The sequence below is a fragment of the Pleurodeles waltl genome, chromosome 11 (assembly GCF_031143425.1).
Source record: "Pleurodeles waltl isolate 20211129_DDA chromosome 11, aPleWal1.hap1.20221129, whole genome shotgun sequence".
Classification (NCBI taxonomy): Eukaryota; Metazoa; Chordata; class Amphibia; order Caudata; family Salamandridae; genus Pleurodeles; species Pleurodeles waltl.
The window spans coordinates 333,143,978-333,167,639 of record NC_090450.1 but is presented as its reverse complement, the minus strand read 5'-3'; the positions used below and the strand labels follow the sequence as shown (position 1 = coordinate 333,167,639).

Genomic DNA, 23,662 nt, shown 5'->3' with positions numbered 1-23,662 from the left:
TTTCTTGCGTCTGTCAACTTAGTAGTCCGTCGTCCACTAGATAGGGAAGATCTTAACGCACCCCTTTCATGAGAGAAAGAGACGGTGTCAGGCGGGGCACAGCAACTCATAAAACACTGGGTATGAATTCCAAATCTAATTCTACAAAGCCTACAAGCACCTTTTAGCCCTGAAACTCCTCAAACCTTAACAAGAGTTCCAAACGGACGGTTGACTTCTGCCCACCCTCCGCAAATCTTAGTATCCTTTTCCAAGCCTGTGAAAGACCCCATGGAGCTTGCCTCTTAATACCCGCATTCTATGTTGAGGTCTGATTATAAAATCCTGAACAAGGTTATAACGGGCAGGCTGTGTGAACACATTCCACGTCTGGTGCACACAGGTAGGTCCACCACCACTTTAAATATACACCTTCTGCACAGGGTAATGAAGCTTCCTCTGTTCCAGTTGTCATTTGCTGCATGCTTGGTGCTGGACTTGCATGAAGCATTTGATATAGTGGATTGAAATTGCCCGTTTTTGACCATGACTACTTTTGGCATCAAGGGATGACTAGATGCGTTAATTTTACTCATATACATTGAACGCACAGTGCGGGTGAATATTGGCCAGTGTATCTTCCCCTGTTTCTGAGTGAGCAGAGGAATGTGGCAAGTCTGTCCGCTGTCCCCTCTGCTCTTTGGCCTCGCAATGGAGCCCTTATCCCCGAGGCTCCAACAGCAGGGGCGTTCCTGGAGTATCCCATTGTCTGGGGAGATCCATGTAGTCTTGTTATATGCAGATGATGCATTATTCTACATCCGAAACATACAGTAGGGCATAGCTGATATCCAAGACATACCCCTGGAGTTTCATGTTGCTTCTGGCCTGGGGGTGACCTGTGCCAAATCATGCCTGTTTATGCTGCACCTGAACTGTCCCCAGCAGCATTTCATTGTGGATTCCAATCCTTTGTGTTAGGAGCCCCGCACGTTTTGATACCTTGGCATAAACATCTATCACGAGACAAAGTATCTAATAGATGACAACCTTATAAGAAGCATAGCAACCCACATCCCCACATGGCTTTTTGGAGCACTTTGCAAGGTAGAGTGTCCCTATCTAAGATGGTAATGCTCCCTCTGCTACTTTACTTTTCCTATAACCTCCTGGTCTGTCACCCAGAGGCACATCCCATCCATTACACTTGGCCATAAGGAGTTTCATTCAAAACAAGGGGAGTTGCCACATTGCACTCCGTAAACTACAGTTGTCCCTAGACTAAGGGGTATTTGGGGCTCCAGATTTTGAACATTACTAGTTGGCGGCCCAGGTGCATTGGTCGGCAAGTTGTTTGTCAGGTCATCACACAGAAGAACTTGAATCTCCCACAGCAGCCCGAGCACACTTTGTGGTCTAGCGGATCTTCCTTCCCCAGGACAGGCTTTCACATGATGCTAATGGATTATTGCTGATCACATGAGAGTTTTAATCAGAGCTTGCGATACATCACGCAGATTCTTTGCTTGAGATACCACTGAGCTACATAACCTCATTCAGCAAAATGTTTGGTAGCGTGGGCACGAGGGCCTGGGTAGAGGCAGGCATAAGTACACTAGTTGCTTTGTATCAGGGGGGTACATTATTTTCTTATAAATGCTTACAGGAGGAACATGCCCTTCCAGCAGGTCATTTCTTGGCATACGGGCGCTTGCTGGGCCACCGTAGAAATACTCTGGGCCATCACAGACAATATGCCAGTACAGCGACAAACAACACATTACACATAGTTTATACAGTGGAAAAGGAAATTTGGCAGTGAATTACATCATGCAATACATAGCTATCAGCTATGTAGGTACCTTGCAATCTCGTGTGCATGGGAACGTCACTCGAGGGTGGCCGTACTCCAGCTTGGGGTATCATGTGCACTGCATTGTGAGGGCTGTCTGGTTGGGGCAGTGGAAATTGCCTGGTACTATTTGCAATTTGAGGGCGGCTAACTATGGTGGAAGGCTGCTGGTCAAGGAATTCAGGAGCACTCAGAGTTACGCTGTATGTAATAAGTGCTGTGTTGGGAAATAAACAAATAATTATTTTGAAAAGAGCTGAACTCTCTAATTGGGAGCAGAAAGGCAAACTTTGGCCATGTGTCGGTTGTCCTTCAGGCCTCTTAATTGTATGAAGTTCCTGGTGACAGTCAGCACATAAAGGGTAGTTACATGAGAGGTTGCTTTAACAGGAGGGGATGGGTGGATTGGGGAGAAAGGTGGCGGTTCTCCTTTGTGATGTGTACACCTGCATAGGGGCATTGCAAGAAAAGTTCTCATCTGACTGGGGAATTGAGAGGTGTTGTGTGGGTAAACTGATGAAATTGTGATGCCTTCATCAATATGGGGCCTTCCGTTGGCATGGGTAAGGTTCCACTTTGTCATTGGGTAAGGCTGTGGTTTAGTGAGTTATGGGTTTTTCAAGGTGAAGCACCTGCTGTAAGGGCCTTATATTGTAGCAACATCACATCCCATGCTGCTGCGATGGGGCACTGTCTGATACAGCCGGCCTACAACCAGTGTAGTGCAAGCCTATCTGCCTCATCCTAGCAGGACACTGCCAATTGCCATGGGCCTGCGACGCGGTTGCGGGGCCTTTCAATACAAAGAGAGGAGGCATTTGGCCAATAAGAGGGCCAGCTTACCAAATTTGGCTTGTACTTTGTGTTGGTTCCATCAATGGGAATAATCCTAGTGCGGTGGCATTAAGTTATGGGACTGTGGCCAAAGTGCTATGCAGCTTGTCCCAAAAGTGTGCCAATGTGGAGCAGGACTAGAGCATGTGTTGAAGGTGCACCACTGGGAAAGAGCATCTCAGGCAGGTGAGGTATGCCACTAGGAATATTCTGTTAAGGGGGGGGGGGGGAGGGGTTGAGGTAGCCCTTATGTAGAAGCACTTATTGGTTATTCTTGTAGCATGCTTTATGTCTTACCATCTTATGTGATTCCAGGGCCCTGGCATATTGATGATCATGAAAATGCCTCCTGTGGTTCTCCGTACAGAACTGCCTAAGTTGCATCAGGGGTATGTCGAAGTGTTCCAATGGCTTTACAAAGCCAAATGATAAGATGTCACCCGTGTACCATTTGATATATTATACAAACAACTTTGTGTCTAGTTTTTTCTGTAAGGATTTACCATAGGGAGTCCATTGAGGTAGCAGGCATCAGTATGTGATGAATTATCCTGGGAGATGGCATAGTCCTGGTCAAAAGCTGGCCGTCCCGGAAGAGGTCTTCCACTGTGTCAAATGAGTGTGCCTGCCAGTCTGGTAGCTGCTCTCTTGTCAATGAGCCCTACACGCTGGTGAGGCCCTGTATTGCAATGTTAGGGGCATATGGAACAATCTGGTTTGTTTGTTAGGCGAAAGTTTCTGGTTAGACATTTCCACGACAACCATCCAGGAAAGGAGCAGGGCATCATCAGTGGTGATCTTAAATGTGTTTTTGCCCACCAGCCATCGAGCCACCCAATCAAGCTGTGCCACCAGGTAGTAAGACTCGAAACATGGGTCCCCTCAAACCTCCCTGAACCACTATCAACCCATCATTCCAAATTGTATCCCCATCAAATGATCTAGATCACAGAAGTGGTATGGTGGAAAGGCTGGTACGTTGACAAAATACTGCAATTGGGGAAGGATTATCATCTTTGAGAATGCAATCTTGCCGGTGAGGGCTCTGGGGAGCTGCTGACAGAGTTGCCCTCAAATTTGTCTTCCTGCAAGTGGTGAAGTGGCACCCCAGGTAACGGAAGGCTGTGGACTTCCAAGCTAAGACTGTAGGGGCAATGTTGGCGGTGTGGGTTTTCACCTCGGAACAAGTATAGAATTTTCCCTAGTTAACTTGGAGCCCAGTCACCGCTTCGAAGTCCTGAAAGGCAGATGTCGAACAGGTGGTGTCGATTTTCATATCTCAGATGTAAAGTAGAACATAATTTGCGTAAAGGAACACTAAGTTCCTCCGTGCAGCTGTATTCACCCCCCCTCCCCCCACAAACGGGGCTCTTCCAACTGAGGCAGTGCGCCATTGGCTACATGGATATGGAGAACAGGATTGGGGAGATGGGACAACCCTGTTTAACCACGACCAACAGGAAAGGGGGGCAATATTAGGCAGCCCTCTTGGACCCTTGAAGAGAGGTTTAGGTTTAGTAGTTTGATGTAAGCTAGGAGGCATGGACCTAGAACGAAGGATGATAGGGTCGCAAACAGGTGCTCCATAAGAGTCAATCAATACAGACTATTAGGTCAGAGTGATACATACTGAATAATGGCAGATTGCAATTGTAATATCCAGCCTGTAGGCAGGGTCATTTCTGTTCTTGTAGGGGACCACCACACCAGCAGTTATCAAGGTTTGTCTCCTTATGAGTGGATTCGAGCTGTGTATTTGCTAGAGTTAGGCTGGCAATCCGAGAGATACTGCAGTACGGTGCCTCAGGAAGCCCTCGTTAATAGTGTGGAGCAGACTGATTAAAAAGCCACCTACAGTGTTGAAGAAAGAAGTGGATGGGCTGGCCCGTGATCTTTGGTTTTTACAGGTAGTCTGCTAATGGCAGGGTCACAACCTGGTCATGAGTTTCATTGGCATGCTTCAATTGGCGTTAGCCTGGCATGACTCAGCATGTACCTAACAAGTGCACTTTGTCCAGAAGGTCTTGGGTGGTCTGTTTTTGGGTCTTCAGCTGTGGTACCATCTCTGTGATATTACGTTCTGTGTTGGGGAACCGGGAAGTCAATTTTCGCAGGTCCTTCTGAAGGAGACCAAATTCCACACATCTCCTTTATGTGCGCTTCTACTGATGAGCAAGAGGATTTATTGGTAAGTAGGATGGTGGCCTGTTTATCACCCAAGTCCTGTGGAGAGCTGGAGGTCTTTGCCCGTGTCAAGGCTCCTCCCCATGATGGAGCGTGGGATAGGGTGGACGGGGTGAGGTTTTGGTGATTTCGGTTTACCCATGGTGTGTTCCCAGTCTACCGCGCCAATACGTTGCTGGATCACTGTATGCAGGATGACTAAAATCATGTTCCGTGGGGTAAAAGTCTGCTAGTGTCAGCTGTGGTCTTTGTAGTAGCCAGCTCCCTACACCCTCCCCCTCCCCCTGTGCCGGGCATGCCCGGTATGGTATGCAAGGTTGGTTCTGGCCAGTCGACAGTCTGATGCAGCACTGTGTCTGTCTCTGTGTGTGTGTGTGTAATGACAGGATTAATGTTGATTGCGGCATTCAGGTCCTGGAGCAAATTTACTCCACGGCTGCCATCTTTGGCTCCATGGCAACCCCATAAACACCCTCTCATACACACACTGTATATAATGGGTTGAGGCTGTAGACTTGTCACCTGGTTTGTTTGTGCACTAGCATACACCGCACACAACCTGTTAAATGTAGTCCTTAGGGAGTGGGGTTTAGGTGGCGAGTCGACAAGGAAATACTGGAAACAGTACTTACATACCCCAGGATGATGCAGAATACCAAGTTCAGTAGATCCTGCATAATATATTTCATATAGCTTACCTCACTCCTGCAACTCTGTCCTAAATGTTTGGGTCCTCCTCTGTTTGCCCGAGATGCCAACATGCAGGTGCTGACACGATGCACGTATTCTGGAGTTGCTCAGTCTGTAACCTTATGGGTGTCAGTGTCCAACTTGCTGAGAGGTGACTGGATGTGTTCACAATGGAAGTTGCACTGTTGGGATTGTTGGGATTGTTCAGGTGCTCAAAAACAGATAAAGCTGCGAACCGGTTTATAAACCAAGCATTGCTGATAGCATGCAGACTAATTGCCATGCACTGGAAAGCCCAGGTATTGTTAGATATAGCCCTCTGGTGTGCGGCAATACTGAAGTGGGGACAGGGAGAGGAGCTCAGGAGGCAAGAAATATGAGGACTACGCAAATACCCCAGAAATGTGGAATGGGAAGCACTATTACTTGACTTGCACACATTCAAGAGTTGGTGGCCCGTACTTAAACCTACCCTGGCGGGGACATAACCCCCTCCTCCCCCATCCCCTTTTATCCACATTCCCACACCTCCATCATAATCCCTTCCAGCCTGTCCATGGGTGAGTGACAACACCCTTCTGTTACACCCTTTGATGTCCCCGAATAGCTTCCTAGTGGCCATTATAGCTTCATGGATGTCACTGTTGATTTTCAATGTTTGCAGTACCTGCTTGAGATAGGAAGATTGAATAGCACTTATGGTAATAGCAGAATGTGAGTTAACATCAACACATGACTTGTTTTTTCCAATGTTGCTGTTTAAGGACTGAACCAAGGACTCATGCTGATACTGATGTGAAACTATTTTATTAATGACGATGTAGCTGGATTGCGGATTTTACTAATGATAATGTAACTTTCATAGATGTAATTTATTCAAGATTGTGATATTGAAAATGCAATTTAAAAATGGTTAAAAATAAAGTTATTGGAGATGCAGTTGGGTAGTTAGCTTTCACAAAAAAATACTAATGGTAGGTCAGCACTAATGAGGGACACATTAGCAAAGCACATTTACTTTTGATAATTATTGAAATTATGAACTATGATTCAATCTCAAGACCGGAGCCATGGATTATGCATTTCCTTTGTCCATTTTATTAATCAGCAGCCTTTACAATTAGAAAAAAAAACCTTTATTTCACAGAAATCTTAGGGAAAGGGTATTCCACATAACCTATCAAACTCTAAATTCATAACATAGTCCATGTTTATGTCCCCTCTTTCTTCGTGAGATAAAAATGGTCAGTTCCTTCTTGTTCATTCCCGTTTGGAGTCGTCATTCCCTAGAAGAGAAAATACACCTTGTAACTATTCCATGCAGAACCAATATGACGTTCAAGTGGAGGGCACGCAAATAGCAATGTCACCTTAAATCTCAAATACAGTATTGAAAAGCATGATAATGGCAAAACAGTCATACTACTACCATAGGAAAGTCCCAAATGTATCCTGCATCAACTTTGTCACCGGGTCAACAGAAACCTCTTGCTAAAGCGGGTGTTGTCTTCATGTCCTTAAGCCCTTCACTGCCATGGACATAATGCTATTAAAGAACGAGTTACTTACCTTCGGTAGCGACTTTTCTGGTGGATACATTAGCTTCCTGTGGATTCCTCACCTAATGAATACTCCCATTGCGCCAGCATTCAACGGAAATCTTCTTCCTAGCTTCTGCACGTCGACGAGCAGTTGCCCACGCGATGCCGTCTGACGTCATACAGGCAATAAGAGGTCCTCGCCGACGTCAGTACCAACATTTTTTACGTGCCTGAGAATAATAGGCCATTGAGATGAAAGAACAATAGTAATATTTAATGATATTCCAAACAAACACATCATTCTGAGAATTCAACCTACCCTTTTTTTTTAAAAACAAGTAAATAAATATATTAACTATATATAGATATAAACATATATACATAATATATACAAATCCTCAAAACCAAGAGTAGCACACTCAAGAATTACTTGGTTAGACCAAACAGGCAACGGGGAGGCGGACGGGACCGCGAGGAATCCACAGGTAGCTAATGTATCCACCAGAAAAGTCGCTACCGAAGGTAAGTAACTCATTCTTCTGATGGATACAACTACCTGTGGATTCCTCAACTAATGAATAGAGTCCCAAAGCAGTACCGCACTCGGTGGTGGGTGCCTGAATGGTCAAACCAAGAAATCCTGCAGCACTGACCGTGCAAAATGGCCATCCCTTCTGACCTCAGAGTCCAAGCAGTAATGCTTCGCAAAAGTATGAAGGGATGACCAAGTTGCGGCCTTGCAGATGTCGACCACAGGAACACCCCTAGCCAAGGTCGAAGAGGCCGACTTAGCTCTGGTGGAATGAGCTCTTATACCATCAGGAGGATCCTTCTTTGCTAAAGAGCAACACATTTTAATGCAAAGAGCAACCCACCTGGAGAGTGTTCTCTTGTGGACTGCCTTTCCTCTCCTCTTTCCCACGTATCCGATGAAAAGCTGATCCTCCAGCCTGAAATCCTTTGTCCTGACTATATAAAAGCTTAGCGCCCTCTTTGGGTCCAAGTGGTGTAGTCTCTCTTCTTCCTTTGACGGATGAGGCGGAGGATAAAACGTGGATAGAGTAATTGTCTGGGCCAAATGAAAGGGTGAAACAACCTTCGGAAGGAAAGCAGCCTTCGTCCTCAGCACCACCTTATCCCCATAAAAAGATGTATAAGGGGGTTTTACCGATAGAGCCTGCAACTCACTCACTCTCCTTGCAGAGGTAATTGCAACCAGGAAAACCGTTTTAAGAACCAATAATCTTATGGGGCAAGAATGCATAGGCTCAAAAGGGGCCCCCCATAGGGAAAGTTAGAACCACAGTCAAATCCCATTGAGCCATAACGAAAGGAGTTGGAGGGATTTTATTCATAAGGCCCTTCAAGAATCTAAGTACTATTGGTGATTTAAATAAAGAAGGCTGGTCTGGAAGACAGAGAAAGGCTGACAAGGCAGACAAGTAACCCTGAACAGTAGCCACTGCACAACCCCTCTGTGCTAAAGACAAAGCAAAAGATAAAACATCTGACAAATGAGCACGTAAGGGATCAATCTGCCTCTCTCCACACCAAACCACAAATTTAGACCACCTATTAGCGTAGATAGATTTATTGGAGTGTCGCCTGGCCGATAAGATAACATCCACTACATCAGGCAGGAGAGAGAAAGAACTCAGGTTGCCCCGTTCAATCTCCAGGCATGAAGGTGCAGGCTCTGGAGGTGGGGGTGTAAAACCTGCCCCTGCGACTGCGAGAGGAGGTCTGCCCTGAGAGGGAGACGGAGCGGAGGGCACAGTGAGAGTTGGAGAAGGTCCGAGTACCACACCCTCCTTGGCCAATCCGGAGCAATTAAGATGACTTGAGCCCGGTCTTGGCGAATTTTACTCAACACACAAGGAATCAAGGGTATGGGGGGAAACGCGTAAAGCAACTGGTCGCACCAGGTCATCTGAAACGCATCCCCCAAAGCTCCTTGTACCAGATACTGGAGGCTGCAGAATAACGGGCAGTGCGAATTCTCCCGGATGGCAAACAGATCTATCCGAGGAAACCCCCACATCTGGAAGATTAACCGGACTTGATCTGGATGGAGACGCCACTCGTGATCGGCCGAGAAATGGCGACAGATTGTCCGCACGTACGTTCAAGACTCCGGCCAGATAATTTGCTACCAAGCAAATCTGATGGTCCTTTGCCCAGGACCATAGCCGTAGAGCTTCTCTGCAGAGAAGGTACGACCCTACCCCTCCCTGTTTGTTTATATACCACATCGCAGTAGTGTTGTCCGTCAGGACCTGAACCGACTGACCAAGAAGGGACGGGAGGAAGGCCTTGAGAGCCAGAAGTACAGCCCGTAACTCCAACAGATTGATATGAAACACCTGTTCTACTGGAGACCAAAGTCCCTTGATCTCCAGGTCCCACAGATGAGCTCCCCACCCTAGAGTGGAAGCATCCGTTATTACTGTGGCCACAGGCGTAGCTTGCGAGAACGGCCTTCCTCTGGAAAGATTGCCGTCCGCAATCCACCATTTCAAATCCATGGCAGCATCTCTGGAGATTCTCACCGAGCCTTCGAGATCCCCTTTGTGTTGAGATTACTGCCTTCGGAGGCACCACTGAAGAGCCCTCATGTGCCAGCGAGCATGCATGACCAACAGTATGCAAGAAGCAAACAGACCGAGCAGACGTAGGACCTTGAGGACTGGAATGACTGCTCCACTTTGAAACATTGGAACCAACGCCTGAATGTCCTGAATCCGCTGAGGCGGAGGAAAGGCTCGGTTCAATGTTGTATCCAGTACTGCCCCTATGAACAGGAGGCGCTGAGAGGGCTCTAGGTGAGATTTGGGCATGTTCACCCAAAAGCCCAGGTCGAACAACAACTGGGTTGTCGACTGCAGGTGATGCAACACGAGCTCCGGAGACCTGGCTTTGATCAACCAGTCGTCTAGATAAGGAAATACTGCTATCCCATTCCTTCTGAGCTCTGCCGCAACCACCGACATCACCTTCGTGAAGACTCGAGGTGCTGAAGTAAGACCAAACGGGAGGACCGCAAACTGATAGTGCTGCGACCCCACCACAAAACGGAGATACTTCCTGTGCGACCTCAGTATCAGGATATGAAAGTAAGCATCCTGCAAGTCGACAGACACCATCCAATCTCCAATGTTCAGTGCCAAAAGCACCTGAGCTAGGGTCAGCATCTTGAACTTTTCCTGTTTGAGGAACCAATTCAAGATACTTAGGTCCAGGATTGGTCTCAAACGACCATCCTTCTTGGGAATCAGGAAGTACCTTGAATAACAACCTTGACCCCTTTATTGCTCTGGAACCAACTCCACCGAGCCCTTTGAAAGGAGGACTTGAACCTCCTGTTCCAACAACAGGAGGTGTTCTTCTGAACAAGAAGATGGGCGGGGCGGGATGGGGGGCTGAAAGTCCCAAAAGGGAAGGGTGTAGCCTTTTCTCACAATGCTGGTAACCCAGGAGTCTGAAGTTATGACCTCCCACTTGTGGAGAAAATTCAGTAACCTCCCCCCTACAGGAGTGGAGTGAGTGGTAATTGTTGGAAGCCTAAGGCTGCTTCCCCTGCTGCACCCCTCCAGAGGAAGAGGAAAAGGCAGAGTGCTGCTGAGAGGCTCCCCTGGTACGGACCCTACCCCTCCCTCTAAAAGATCTATAGGAGAGAGCAGAGGTAGGCTTCTGGAATTTCCCTCGAAAGGAGGAGGAGGAGGAGGAGGAGCCACAATCAAATCCTCCTAAAAAATCTGGAGGAGGCAGAAGAAGTGGCTTGCAAGCCCAGCGACTTGGCCGTGGCCCTGCTCTCCTAGAACCTCTCTAAGGCCGAATCCGCCTTGGCACCAAAGAGCTTGTTCCCAACAAAAGGAAGGTCCAGTAGGGTCGACTGCACATCAGAGGAAAATCATGAGTTACGAAGCCAAGCCTGCCTCCTCGTAACTACAGCAGTGCCCATTGCCCTAGCAAAGGAGTCAGTTGTATCCAACCCAGATTGGATAACCAGAGTTGCAGCTGCCTGAGCGTCCAATACTAGATTTAACAGCCCCTGAGGGACCTCCGTATGCGTTGATGCAATCTCGTCCATCAGGGCATAAAGGTATCTTCCTAAAATACATGTAGCATTGGTGGACTTCAATGCCGTGCTACATGAAGAGAACACCTTTTTGGGTGCCATGTCCATCTTCTTGGAGTCTCTATCCGAGGGCACAGATGGAAAAGAGCCAGGAGCAGACCTTGCCGAGCAGGAAGCCTGGACCACCAAGTTTTCAGGTGTTGGATGTCTGGTAAGAAAACCAGGGTCAGCCGGTGCAGCCCGATACCTCCCAGCCACAGATCTATTGACAGCTGAAGAAGACCCCGGCTTCTTCCAGACTTCCAAAACAGGGTCCAGCAAAGCCTCATTGAACGGCAAAAGTGGTTCTGCCAATGTAGAGGCCGGATGCAACACCTCTGTCAACAAATTCTGCTTGGCTTCAGTTACTGGCAAAGGAAGATCCAAGAAGCTAGCTGCCTTCCTGATAACAGAATAAAAAGTGGCCGCCTCTTCTGTATACTCCCCAGGAGATGACAAGTCCCACTCGGGGGAAGTATCTAGGCCACTAGCAGTGTCCAGCCCATGGAGACCCTCACGAGAGTCCTCAATCTCTCCTTCCTCCATGTTTTGTCTCTGGTACTCCTGCTCTTCAAGGAGGTGGAGAGCAAGTCTCCTCGAGTGCAGCTTCTCCTCTATCCTCGGCGTCGACATGGCGTCAGCTGATGTTGAAGAACGACGCCGATCGAGGAGTCGCATGGAGAGAAGACTGCTTCGGAGTTGCAGGAGGTCTAGACGGCGCCACTGGTTGAAACATCGAAGCCACCGGAGCCGAAGTCTCAGGAGCCACCGGAGCCGATACCGGCGCCGAGCCCACGTTCCCCAGGGGGAGAAAGGGCATAAAGGGTGCCGGTCGAAGCGGAGCCGGAGCACCCATGTTGAAGGCCAAAGGGCCCGAAGGACCAGCCGGTCCACCACCTGGAGCCATCTGCTGGAAGATGGAAAACATCGCATTTAAAAATGCGGTACTATCAGCTCCAGGGGCCGGGAAAGCCGGGTACTGGGGTGCCTGGTTCGAAGGCGACACCGACCTCGACGTCTGCAACGACAGAGAAAATATTTGAGGCTGTGGAACCTCAAACACTGAAGGTGGTTGGCCCGATGACCCAGGCGAAGTCGGTGAGGCTGGAGAAGGAAACGGCGTCGACGGATGGGGAGTGACAGTGGGACTGACCTCCCAAGTCTTCAGACGTCGAGTTGATAGTGACCTCGACCTCTCTTTACTCGACCGGCGCCGTGATTCTCGATGACGCCGGGAGTCCCGATGACGCCGATGAGACTTCGGTGACGAGGATTTTCGATGACATCTCTTTTCCTTCCTTTTCGACTTCGCCAGAAAAAGCTTAGCCTCGCGCTCTTTCAGGGCCTTAGGATTCATATGTTGACACGAATCACACTTGTCAACATCATGATCGGAACTAAGACACCACAAACAGTCTTAGTTAGTTACCGACATTTTGCCCCCACACTCACGGCAGGGCTTGAATCCTGACTTTCTTTGCGACATTGTAATCTCAAAGAAAAAAATAGATCCAAAAAACACACTCACTGTCGAACAGCAACAGTAGCTCCCTCTAAGATAACCTTTTCGAATGGCACGGAAAAAAGTGAACGGACGTCGGCGAGGACCTCTTATTGCCTGTATGACGTCAGACAGCGTCGCGTGGGCAACTGTGACGTCCTCGTCGACGTGCAGAAGCTAGGAAGATTTCCGTCGAACGCTGGCGCAATGGGAGTATTCATTAGGTGAGGAATCCACAGGTAGTTGTATCCATCAGAAATAGGCTGATCTGCCCCCAGGGAGGGCAGAAGCCATTAGGCACCAGGGATGCTTTTATTTATATTGAGAACAGGAGTGACCCCTTCGGCAAGGGTTGTTCCCCCCTCAAGCAATTTTTTTTAAATATCATTTCTGCCCCCCCCCCCCCGGGGGCAGATTGGCCTTTATTAATTAGGCCGATCTGCCCCTTTTGGCAGGGGGTGGGGTGCAGAAGCCACTAGAAACCAGGGTTTGTTTAAAAAAATGTTTAAACCTTTATACTGATAAGGGGTGCGACCCCTTATGCAAGCTCACAAATGGCCTAAAGTACAAATTACTTACCTTCAGTAATGAAATATCTGGTAGAGACATATTCTAGTTGCAGATTCCTTACCTTAGAATTTCCCCCCAGGCGTTAGACTGTATCTGGAGATTTTTCTTTGAGCAATACCCTTGGGCGTCTGTAGGTGGCGTTGTTCGACTCCGCAGGCATCGACTGATGCCTTGATGACGTCTGGAGTAGTACACTGACGCCGCCCTCCCGCAGTGATGTCAGTTTCTTTTAACGACTTTCCACGCCAGAGCGCAGAGCCGCTAAGAACACTGAGATTGGTGTGACAGAGCTAAGGACCTGAAAGGGTGGAACACCTGTCCCCAGAAATAATTTCGCAAAGCGGAGAGGATGAGCGGGCGGTAAGGAAGCTGCAACTAGAATGTGTCTCCCACCAGATATTTCAAATACCGAAGGCAACTAACCTGTACATCTGATAGAGACTTCTAGTTGCAGATTCCTCACCTTAGAATTGATACCCAAGCAATGCCATCCTATGTGGTGGGCTGCGAACAAAGATCATACTAGAAAGTCTTGCAGGACTGAACGACCAAAGTAGCCGCCTCGACGGACCTGACTATCCAGGCAGTAATGCTTATCAAACGTGTGCAGGGATGCCCATGTAGCTGCCCGACAGATATCCAGGACAGGAACTCCGCGTGCTAACGCAGTGGAAGCCGCAATTTCTCTGTTGGAATGAGCACGCAAGCCTTCAGGAGGTTGCTTTTTAGCCAAAGTGTAGCACATTTTGATGCAAAGAAGCACCCATCGAGAGATGATATGCTTTTGCACCGCCTTCCCTTTCTTAGCACCCACATAGCCAAAGAGTTGATTGCCCACCTGGAAATCTTTAGTACCATGGAGGTAGAACACCAACACTCTTTTTGGGTCCAGACAGTGGAGTCTCTCCCCTTCTCATGGGAAGGGTGTGGGAGTGTGTAGAAGGTAGGCAAAGTGATGGACTGGCCTACATAAAATGGTGTAAATACCTTAGGAAGGAATGAAGCTCTAATGCGTAACACCACTTTGTCAGGGTGTACAGACAAGTTTAGAGGCATTGAAGAAAGCACCTGGAGCTCACTTACCCTGCAAGCAGAGGTGATAGCGACAAAGAAAGACAGTTTGAATGCGAGGATCCGCAAGGGACAATTATGCATTGGCTCAAAGGGGGTACACATTAAATAAGTAAGTACAAGATTAAGATCCCACTGAGGCATAATAAATGGAGTGGGAGATAATTAAGTGGGTGAGCCCTTTTAAGAACCTACTGACAATAGGAGATTTAAAGAGTGAGGGCTGATCAGGTAACCTTTAAGGGTGCCCAAAGCAGAGCCCTGCTGGGCTAAATAATGAACAGAAGAACCTCTGACAGAGGGGCACAAATGTGATCAACAGATTTGTTGGTACACCATGCCACAAGATTTATTCCAACAACAGGCATATACAGTTTTAGTCGATGGATGCCTGGCTGCCAAGAAACATTGCAGACTTTGGGTGGAAGGGCAAATGCATTCAACTGTTGCAGCTCAATCTCCACGCATGAAGGTGGAGGTTGGACAGGTGCCGGTGGAGAACCGTCTCCTGCTGCTGTGACAGAAGATCCGCCCAAAGAGGCAGTCTGAGTGGAGGATGGATGGACATGCTCAATAGCTCTGGATACCACACTCTTCAAGCCCAGTCCGGAGCCACCAAGATAACTTGGGCCCGGTCGTACTTGATTTTCTTGAGAACTCTGGGTAGAAGAGGGCTAGACGGGAAGGCGTACAGGAGGCTGGAGCTCCACTCGAGATGAAAAGCGTCTCTGAGCGAGTGCCGTCTTCGAAAATTCCAACGTGCAAAACAGCTGACATTGCGTGTTCTCTGCGGAGGCAAACAGATCTAACCAAGGCTCTCCCCACTTGAGACCTTGCGTCACCTCCAGATAGAGACGCCATTCGTGATCGACTGTGCGTCGGCGGCTGAGTTTGTCTGCTCTGGCGTTGAGAGCCTGCCAGATGTTCAACCATCAGCGTAATGCCCTGATATTCCAGCCATGTTCAGAGGCGTAGTGCTTCCTGACAAAGGGTCCAGGACCCTACCCCGAGTTGTCTGTTGGAGTACCACATGGCGGTAGTGTGGTCTGTGAACACCTGCACCACTTTCCCTTAGAGAGGGAAGGAATGTTTTTGACCTAAGCCTGATTGCCCGGAGCTCCAGCATTTTTATGTGGAGCCCGACTCCGCCGGAAACCAGAGGCCTCTGATCTCTGCTTCTCCCATGTGGCCACACCAACCCACAAGTGACGCATCTGTCACTATAGAGAGATCTGGTTGGGGAAGGGAGAGGGATCTGCTGTTGACACAATTTGGATTCTAAAGCCACCACTGCAGGTCTTTCGCAGTCCCCTCCGAGATATGGACCATGTCTGAGCGATTTCCCTGATGCTGCGCAGTGGAACTTTAGGTCCCACTGCAGAGTGCGCATATGCCATCTGGCATGTGTACTAGCAGGAGACAGGAGGCCATGAGGCCCAGCAGGCTCACACTCACCGAAACCCAAGACCGAGGCTAAAGAAAGATCTGAATCATAGCCTGAAGGTCTTGGACTCGCTTGTCTGGAGAATAAGCGAGAAATCGCACTGTATCCAGAACAGCTCCAATGAAAGTGAGCGTCTGAGAGGGAGTCAGGTGTGACTTCGGCACGTTTATAGTGAACCCCAGCTTGTGCAGGAGGTTCTCCATAGTCTGAAGGTGAGAGACAACTGTCTGGGGAGAAGGCGCCTTCAACAGCCAGTCATTGAGGTAGAGGAAAACTGAGACCCCTAACCTGCACAGATAAGCTGCAACCACCGCCATCATTTTTGTGAACACCAGAGGGGCGGTGGTAAGGCCGAAAAGGAGCATGGTAAACTGAAAGTGCTCGTGACCTACCATGAATCGTAGGTAACGTCTGTGGGCAGGCAGGATGGGGATGTGAAAAGAAGTGTCCTGCAAGTCCAACGCTACCATCCAGTCTCATGGGTCTAAGGCAGAAAGAACCTGAGCCAGGGTGACCATTTTTAATTTCTCCTTCTTGAGGAAGTAGTTCAGGACCCGAAAGTCTAGGATTGGGTGTAAGCCCTTGTCCTTCGTTGGTATAAGAAAGTAGCAGGAATAACAACCACGACCCACTTCTGGCACAGGGACTCTTTCTATAGCTCCCTTGGCCAAGAGAACCATGACTTCCTGGTGGAGAAGCACAAAATGATCCTCCGGAAGATGATGGGAGGATGGTGGCATGTGTGGTGCTGCAGATTCCAAAGGAGGGTGGGGAGGAGTAGCCCTTCCGAATGATCTGCAAAACCCACCCATCAGTGGTGATAAGTTCCCAGAGGGGCAGGTGATGGCGGATCCTGCCCCTAACTGGGTAGGAGTGACGGGACTAGGAGGGTTTGGAGACTGCAGCGGGGGGGGGGGGGCTGAGGTGGAATGGACAGACCTATGGTTCCCTGTCTCACAGCCACGTGGAATTCCGCGACCTCGGCCATGCATAGGCTGCCCAGCGTGTGTGGCACGATGGCTGGGTTGAGGACATGACAGGGTGCCCCTTCCGTGTTCCACGAAATGGATGAAAAGCTGAATGCGGTGGGCGAGTGGCGGAGGAAAGACCAAGGGTCCGAGCCGTAGACTGGGAATCATTGAATCTCTCCAAGGCAGAGTCCGCTTTGTCTCCAAAGAGATGGGTGCCATCAAAGGGCATGTCCATGAGTGACTGTTTGACATCCCCCGAGAAGCCACAAGTGCATAACCAGGCATGGCGCCGTAAGACCACTGTTGTTGCAACCGATCTGCCCAGAAAGTCTCTCGTATCCCGCCCACAACGGATAGTGAACTTTTCTGCATCTCTCCCATCTTTCACTGCTTGGGAGACGATAGCACGGGCCTCCTCCGGTATCTGCGGCAGGACTTGCGCAACTGTAACCCACAGGGAGTGGGTATAACGTCACAAAAAACATGCAGTGTTCACAGACCGCAGTGCGAGGCTGCAGGAAGAAAACAACTTCTTGGCAAATTGTTCCAGCCTTTTGGATTCACTATCCTGGGGTACGGAAGGGAATGCGCCTGAAGAAGTGGAAGCCTGGATAACACGACTCTCAGGAGTGGGGTGTTGGGACAGGAATTTTGGGTCGGTCGGTGCAGGCCAATGGCGGATAGCAATAGTCCTGTTCACAGGAGCCCCTGTGTTGGGTTTGGACCATGTACCCAAAAGGACATCGGTGAGGGCCTCATTGAATGAGAGAAGGGGTTCTGAAGTAGAAGCCCCAGGCTGAAGCACCTCAGTCAGGAGATTAGACCTGACTTCCACAGTAGGTAGCTCAAGGCTGAGGACCTCAGCTGCCCTACTGACCACCATACTGTAAGTTGCTTCCTCCGCCGTAGCCACACTAGGAGGAGACAGCATGCCAGCGTCAGGAGAAGTATCCAGACCACTTGCTTCACCCAAATCCTGTTCCCAGTCCACAGCATGGTCATCCTGGTATTCATAATGGTCCAGGGATCCATCCAATTCCTCCCCATAGGAAAAAGGGTCCAATCAGACCTTGGGTGAATAGGCCCCACTGAAGCCGATGGTGCAGTCGACCGATGCCTCTCCGAGTCGTCTGGGATAAATTCTTGTTCTCCTCCAGGGGAACCCACAAACTATGGGTACCTCTCGAATCCCTATGAAGTTGGCAAAAATATAAATAAAAATAAATACGTTTTTTTTTTTTTTTTTTAAACTTCTTAGCCAAAGCGTAGCACTTTTTGATGCAAAGAAGCACCCATCGTGAGATGTTGCACTTCTCGCACCGCCTTCCCTTTCTTCGTCTCTTCACACCCATGCCGATCCTGGTATGACCAGACAGACAACTGGGAGGCGGGAGGGACCATGAGGAATCCACAGGTAGCTAATATATCCACCAGAAAAAGCGTTACCGAAGGTAAGTAACTTGCTCTTCTGATGGATACAACTACCTGTGGATTCCTCACCTAATGAATAGAGTCCCAAAGCAGTACCACCTCGGAGGGTGTCTGTCTGGTCAAACCAGGAAATCCTGCAGCACCGACCGCGCAAAATTGCCATCCATTCGCACCTCTGCATCCAAACAATAATGCTTCACAAAGGTGTAGAGGGAAGACCAAGTCACAGCCTTGCAGATGTCCACCATCAGAACACCTCTGGCCAAAGCCGATGAGGTTGACTTGGCCCTGGTGGAATGAGCCCTGATCCCCTCAGGAGGATCCTTCTTTGCCAATGAGTAACATATTTTAATACAAAGAACGGCCCACCTGGAGATCGCTCTCTTGTGGACGGCCTTCCCCTTCCTCACGTATCCAATAAAGAGTTGTTCATCCAACCGGAACTCTCTCGTCCTGTCGACATAAAAACTGAGAGCCCTCTTAGGGTCCAGACGATGGAGTCTTTCCTCCTCCTTAGATGGATGAGGAGGAGGGTAGAACGTCAAGAGAGTTATTGATTGTCCCAAGTGAAATGGAGACACCACCTTGGGGAGGAAAGCCACCCTGGTCCTCAAAACCACCTAATCCTTATAAAAAGTGGTGAAAGGCGGGTGAGCAGAAAGAGCCTGCAGTTTGCTAACACGTCTAGCCGAAGTGATGGCCACCGTTTTGAAAAACAAATATCCTAATGGGCAGCAAGGAAGTCAACACCAAATTCAAGTCCCACTGCGGCATAATAAAAGGCCTGGGAGGAAATTTATTAGTAAGCCCCCTCAAAAATCGAACAACAAAAGGAGATCTGAATAGGGAGGGCTGATCTGGAAGATATAAAAAAAGTCGAAAGGGCCGAAAGATAGCCCTTAACCGTGGGCAAAGCACAACCACGCTGAGCCAATGACAACGCGAACAACAAAACATCAGAAAGATGGGCACTTAAGGGATACATTTTCTTCTCCCCACACCAACGAACAAAATTAGCCCACCTACTTGCATAGACCAACTTGGTGGAGTGTCGTCTGGCTGATAAAAGAACGTCCACCACCTTTGGTGGGAGAGAAAAGGAACTCCGGTTGCCCCGTTCGATCGCCAGGCATGAAGCTGCAGGCTTTGGAGGTGGTGTGTCGAACCTGCCCCTGCGAAAGGAGGTCTGCCCTGAGAGGGAGACGGAGCGGAGGGTACAGTGAGTCGGAGAAGGTCTGCATACCACACCCTTCATGGCCAATCCAGAGCTTTCAGAATGACTTGGGTTTTGGGGAAGATTCGGCAAGACCGGGCCCGAGGAATCAAGGGTATGGGAGGAAACGCATAAAGCAACTGGTCGCACCAGGACATCTGAAAAGCGCCCCCCAACGCTCCTTGCATCGGATACTGGAGGCTGCATAACGACTGACAATGCGCATTCTCGAGTGGCAAAGAGGTCTATTCAGGGAAAAAAAACCATCCGAAAGATGTAAAGAACTAGATCCGGATGCAGACACCACTCGTGGTTGTCCGAGAAGAAGCGACTGAGCTTGTCCGCATGTACGTTTAGGACCCCGGCCAAAAGGTTTGCCACTACACAAAGCCGATGGTCCCGCACCCGGGACCAGAGTCGCAGAGCCTCTCTGCAAAGAAGGTACGACCCTACACCCCCCTGTTTGTTGATATACCAAATCGCAGTTGTGTTGTCCATCAGAATCAGAACTGACTGACCGCAAAGGGAAGGGAGGAAGGCCTTGAGGGCCAAACGAATCGCCCGTAGTTCCAGCAGATTAATATGAAACCTCTGCTCTACTGGAGACCAACGATCCTTGATCTCCAGATCCTCCAGATGAGCTCCCCACCCTACGGTGGAGGCATCCGTTATCACTGTGGCCACCAGAGTTGGCTGCGAGAACGGCTTCTCTTGAGAAAGGTTGCCTTCCACAGCCCACCATCGGAGATCCGCTGCAGTGTCTCTGGAGACCCTCATCGATTCCCCGAGATCTCCTCTGTGCTGAAGCCACTGCTTGCGGAAGCACCACTGAAGAGCCCTCATATGCCAGTGTGCATGCGTGACCAACAGAATGCAAGAAGCGAACAGACCGAGCAAACAAAGGACCTTGAGGACCGGAACTACTGCTCCTTCTTGAAACATTGGAACCAGCGCCTGAATGTCCTGTATCCGCTGTGGCGGAGGAAAGGCTCGATTCAATGTTGTGTCCAGTACTGCCCCTATGAACAGGAGACGTTGAGAGGGCTCTAGGTGAGACTTGGGCACATTTATTGTAAAACACAGACTGAACAACAACTGGGTTGTCAGCTGCAGATGACGCAGCACAAGCCCCGGAGACCGAGCTTTGATAAACCAATCGTCCAGGTAAGGGAATACTGCTACTCCCTTTCTCCTGAGGTGTGCTGCAACAACTGCAATCACCTTCGTGAAGACCCGTGGTGCGGAAGTAAGACCAAAAGGAAGGACCGCAAACTGGTAGTGCTGCGATCCTACCACAAACCGGAGATACTTCCTGTGCGACTTGAGAATGGGAATGTGAAAATAAGCATCCTGCAAGCCGACCGACACCATCCAATCCTCCTTGTCCAACACCAAAAGCACCTGTGATAGAGTCAGCATTTTTAATTTCTCCTGTTTGAGGAACCAATTCAAAATCCTCAGGTCCAAAATAGGCCTCAGATGACCATCCTTCTTGGGGATCAGGAAGTACCTGGAATAACACCCCTGACCCCTTTCTTACTCTGGAACCAACCCCACTGCACCTTTCAATAATAGGGAGAGAAGCTCCTGTTGTAACAGCAAGAGATGATCTTCTGAACAAAAAGGAAAGACGGGGAGGGAAGTGAGGTGGGATCTCCCGAAAGGGAAGGGCGTAACCTCTCCTCACCAAACTGATGAAGTCTGTTGTTATAGACTCCCATATGGGAAGAAAGAGTGAAAGCCTCCCCCTACCGGAGAGGTATAAGAAACAATGGTGAGAGAACTAGGGCTTCTTTCCTTGAGGTAACCCTCCAGCGGAAGAGGAAGGGTGCTGCTGCTGGGTGGCACCTCTTGTGCCGACTCTACCCCGCCCCCTGTATGAGCGATAAGGGAGGCTGGAGGACTGCTGCGATCTCCCACGAAAGGAAGAACCTCTTCCAAAAACATGCAGCCGTCTAAGAGATCGAAATGGGGTAGCAGCAGCCTGCAGACCCAAAGATCTAGCTGTGGCCCTACATTCTTTAAAGCGCTCTAGCGAAGAGTCCGCTTTTGAACCAAACAGTTTTGCCCCATCAAAGGGCAGATCCAGCAACATAGACTGGACGTCTGTCGAAAATCCGGAAGTGCGTAACCACGCATGCCGTCTGGAGGCAACGGAAGTCCCCATGGCTCTTGCAATAGAGTCCGTGGTATCCAGCCCTGTCTGAATAACTTGTGTAGCCGCCACCCGAGCGTCCGAAAGAAGACTACACAAATCCTGGCACATGTCCGGAAGTACAGTCTTCGTCGCATCCATTATGGCATGGATATACCTGCCCAGAATACATGTTGCATTGGCAATTTTAGAGCCATGCTGCAAAAAGAACACACCTTCCTGGCCGATTGGTACATCCATTTGGATTCCCGGTCCGAGGGTACTCCCGGAAACGAACCAGGGGCCGACCTCAAAGAGCAGGATGCTTGACCACCAAGCTCTCTGGTGAAGGGTGTTTGGATAAAAACTCCGGGTCCCCAGGCGCAGATCTATAATGCCTGGCCACCGACCTACTATCAGCCAAAGAAAAAAACAGGCTTCTTCCAAACCTCTTCGATCGGATCCATCAGGGCTTCATTAAATGGTAAAAGAGGATCCACCACGGCTGTAGCAGAATGCAAATCCTCAGTCGAAAGGTTGGTCTTCACCTGCGCTGTCGGTAAAGGAAGATCCAGAAATGCTGCGGCCTTCCTAATAAGATTGGTACGAGGCTGCCTCCTCTGTATATTCATCAGGGGATGGCAGATCATATTTGAGAGGTTTCAAGACCACTTGCTGTGTCCAACCCAGGGAAATCACCCTGGGGGTCAGTGATCTCCCCTTCTTCGAGGAATTGCTGTTGATATTCCCTCTCCTCTAAAAGTCTAAGTCATGGAGCAGAGCAACGTCGGTGAATGGCGCCGGGAAGGCGTCATGACAGGTTCTCCGGATCCACCGACGCCGCAGATGGATCCATAAGCGCCATGGAGAAGGCACCCGCATCCGATGCCGACATCCGACCCCATCACCTCCAACACCAGCATCAAAGGTCTCTCCCTCGACGTCGAGGGCTGCACTGTCGGCAGAGGGGCCTGACTTGAATCTCCAGCCAAACAAAATGGTATAAACGGCGTCGGTTTATATGGAGCTGGAACGAGATTGAAAGCCAGGGGACCAGTAGGGCCAGCCGGCGCACCACCTCCCGGAGCCATATTTTGAAAAATCTGGAACATGGCATTAAGGAATGCCGCAGGATCCGTACCCGGAGCCGGGAACGAAGGATAAGCCTGTGGAGCCGGTGCCGGGCTGGACTCTTCAGGTTCAGGATGCACCGGCGAAGCCAGATGACTGAGGATCCACAACTTCAAAGACTGACGGGGCCGGGGACGTTTGCGGCGTCGCAGGTTGAGGGGGACACAGTCGGACTCACTTCCCAAGACCTTTGGTGCCGGGACGATGGAGACCTCGACCGACTTCTGGACTGACGTCGGGAGTCACGATGACGTCACTTCTTATGGGATGACTTTCCAGAAGAGGACCGATGGTGCTGCTTCCTCTCCTTCTTGGACCTTGCCAAGAAAAGCTTTGCCTCGCGTTCCTTCAATGCCTTCGTATTCATCTTTTGGCAGGATCCGCCTTCTTGGAAGTCGTGATCGGAACTGAGGCACCAAAGACAATCGTTGTGCGGATCAGTCACAGACATGCAACCTCCACATTCCCTGCAAGGCTTCAACCCTGACTTTTTCGGAGCCGACATCCTGGAAATACATACCTTCCGAAGAGCTAATGATACAGGTAACAGAAAAGGGTCGGTGGAGGAAATCAAGAGACTTGTTTCTACACCATGACACAAATTGATGCCGACAAGCTTATACCATTTTGGTGGAGGGACTCCTGGTTGCCAAGATAAACTCACAGACTTCGTGTGGAAGGTCAAAAGCCGTCAACTGCCGCCGCTCTATCGCCACATGGAAAGCGAAGATTGGACAGCTTCAGATGGAGAACCATCCCCTGCTGCTGCACCAGAAGTGCCTCCCTAATTTGCAGTCTGACTGGAAGATCGGTGGCCATGCTCAATAGCTCTGGATACCGTACTCTCCGTGCCCAGTCGAGCCACAAAGATTACTTGGACCAGAAGTGGTATCGGCAGGAAGGCGTAAAGGAAGCCCGAGATCCACTCAAGACTAAAAGCGTTGCAGAGCGAGTGCAGTCATGAAAACTTCAACATGCAAAACAGCTGACATTGAGTGC

General features: G+C 49.5%; 1 long non-coding RNA gene across 1 annotated transcript in view; it reads right to left on the bottom strand.

The window, feature by feature from the left end:
- Nucleotides 1-6,486: 6,486 nt before the first annotated feature.
- Nucleotides 6,487-23,662, bottom strand: part of LOC138265685 (uncharacterized) — a 40,783-nt gene continuing 23,607 nt past the window's right edge. The window contains exon 3 of the long non-coding RNA XR_011199405.1: nt 6,487-6,825. This is a non-coding gene — a long non-coding RNA (uncharacterized lncRNA). The remainder of the gene's footprint in view (nt 6,826-23,662) is intronic.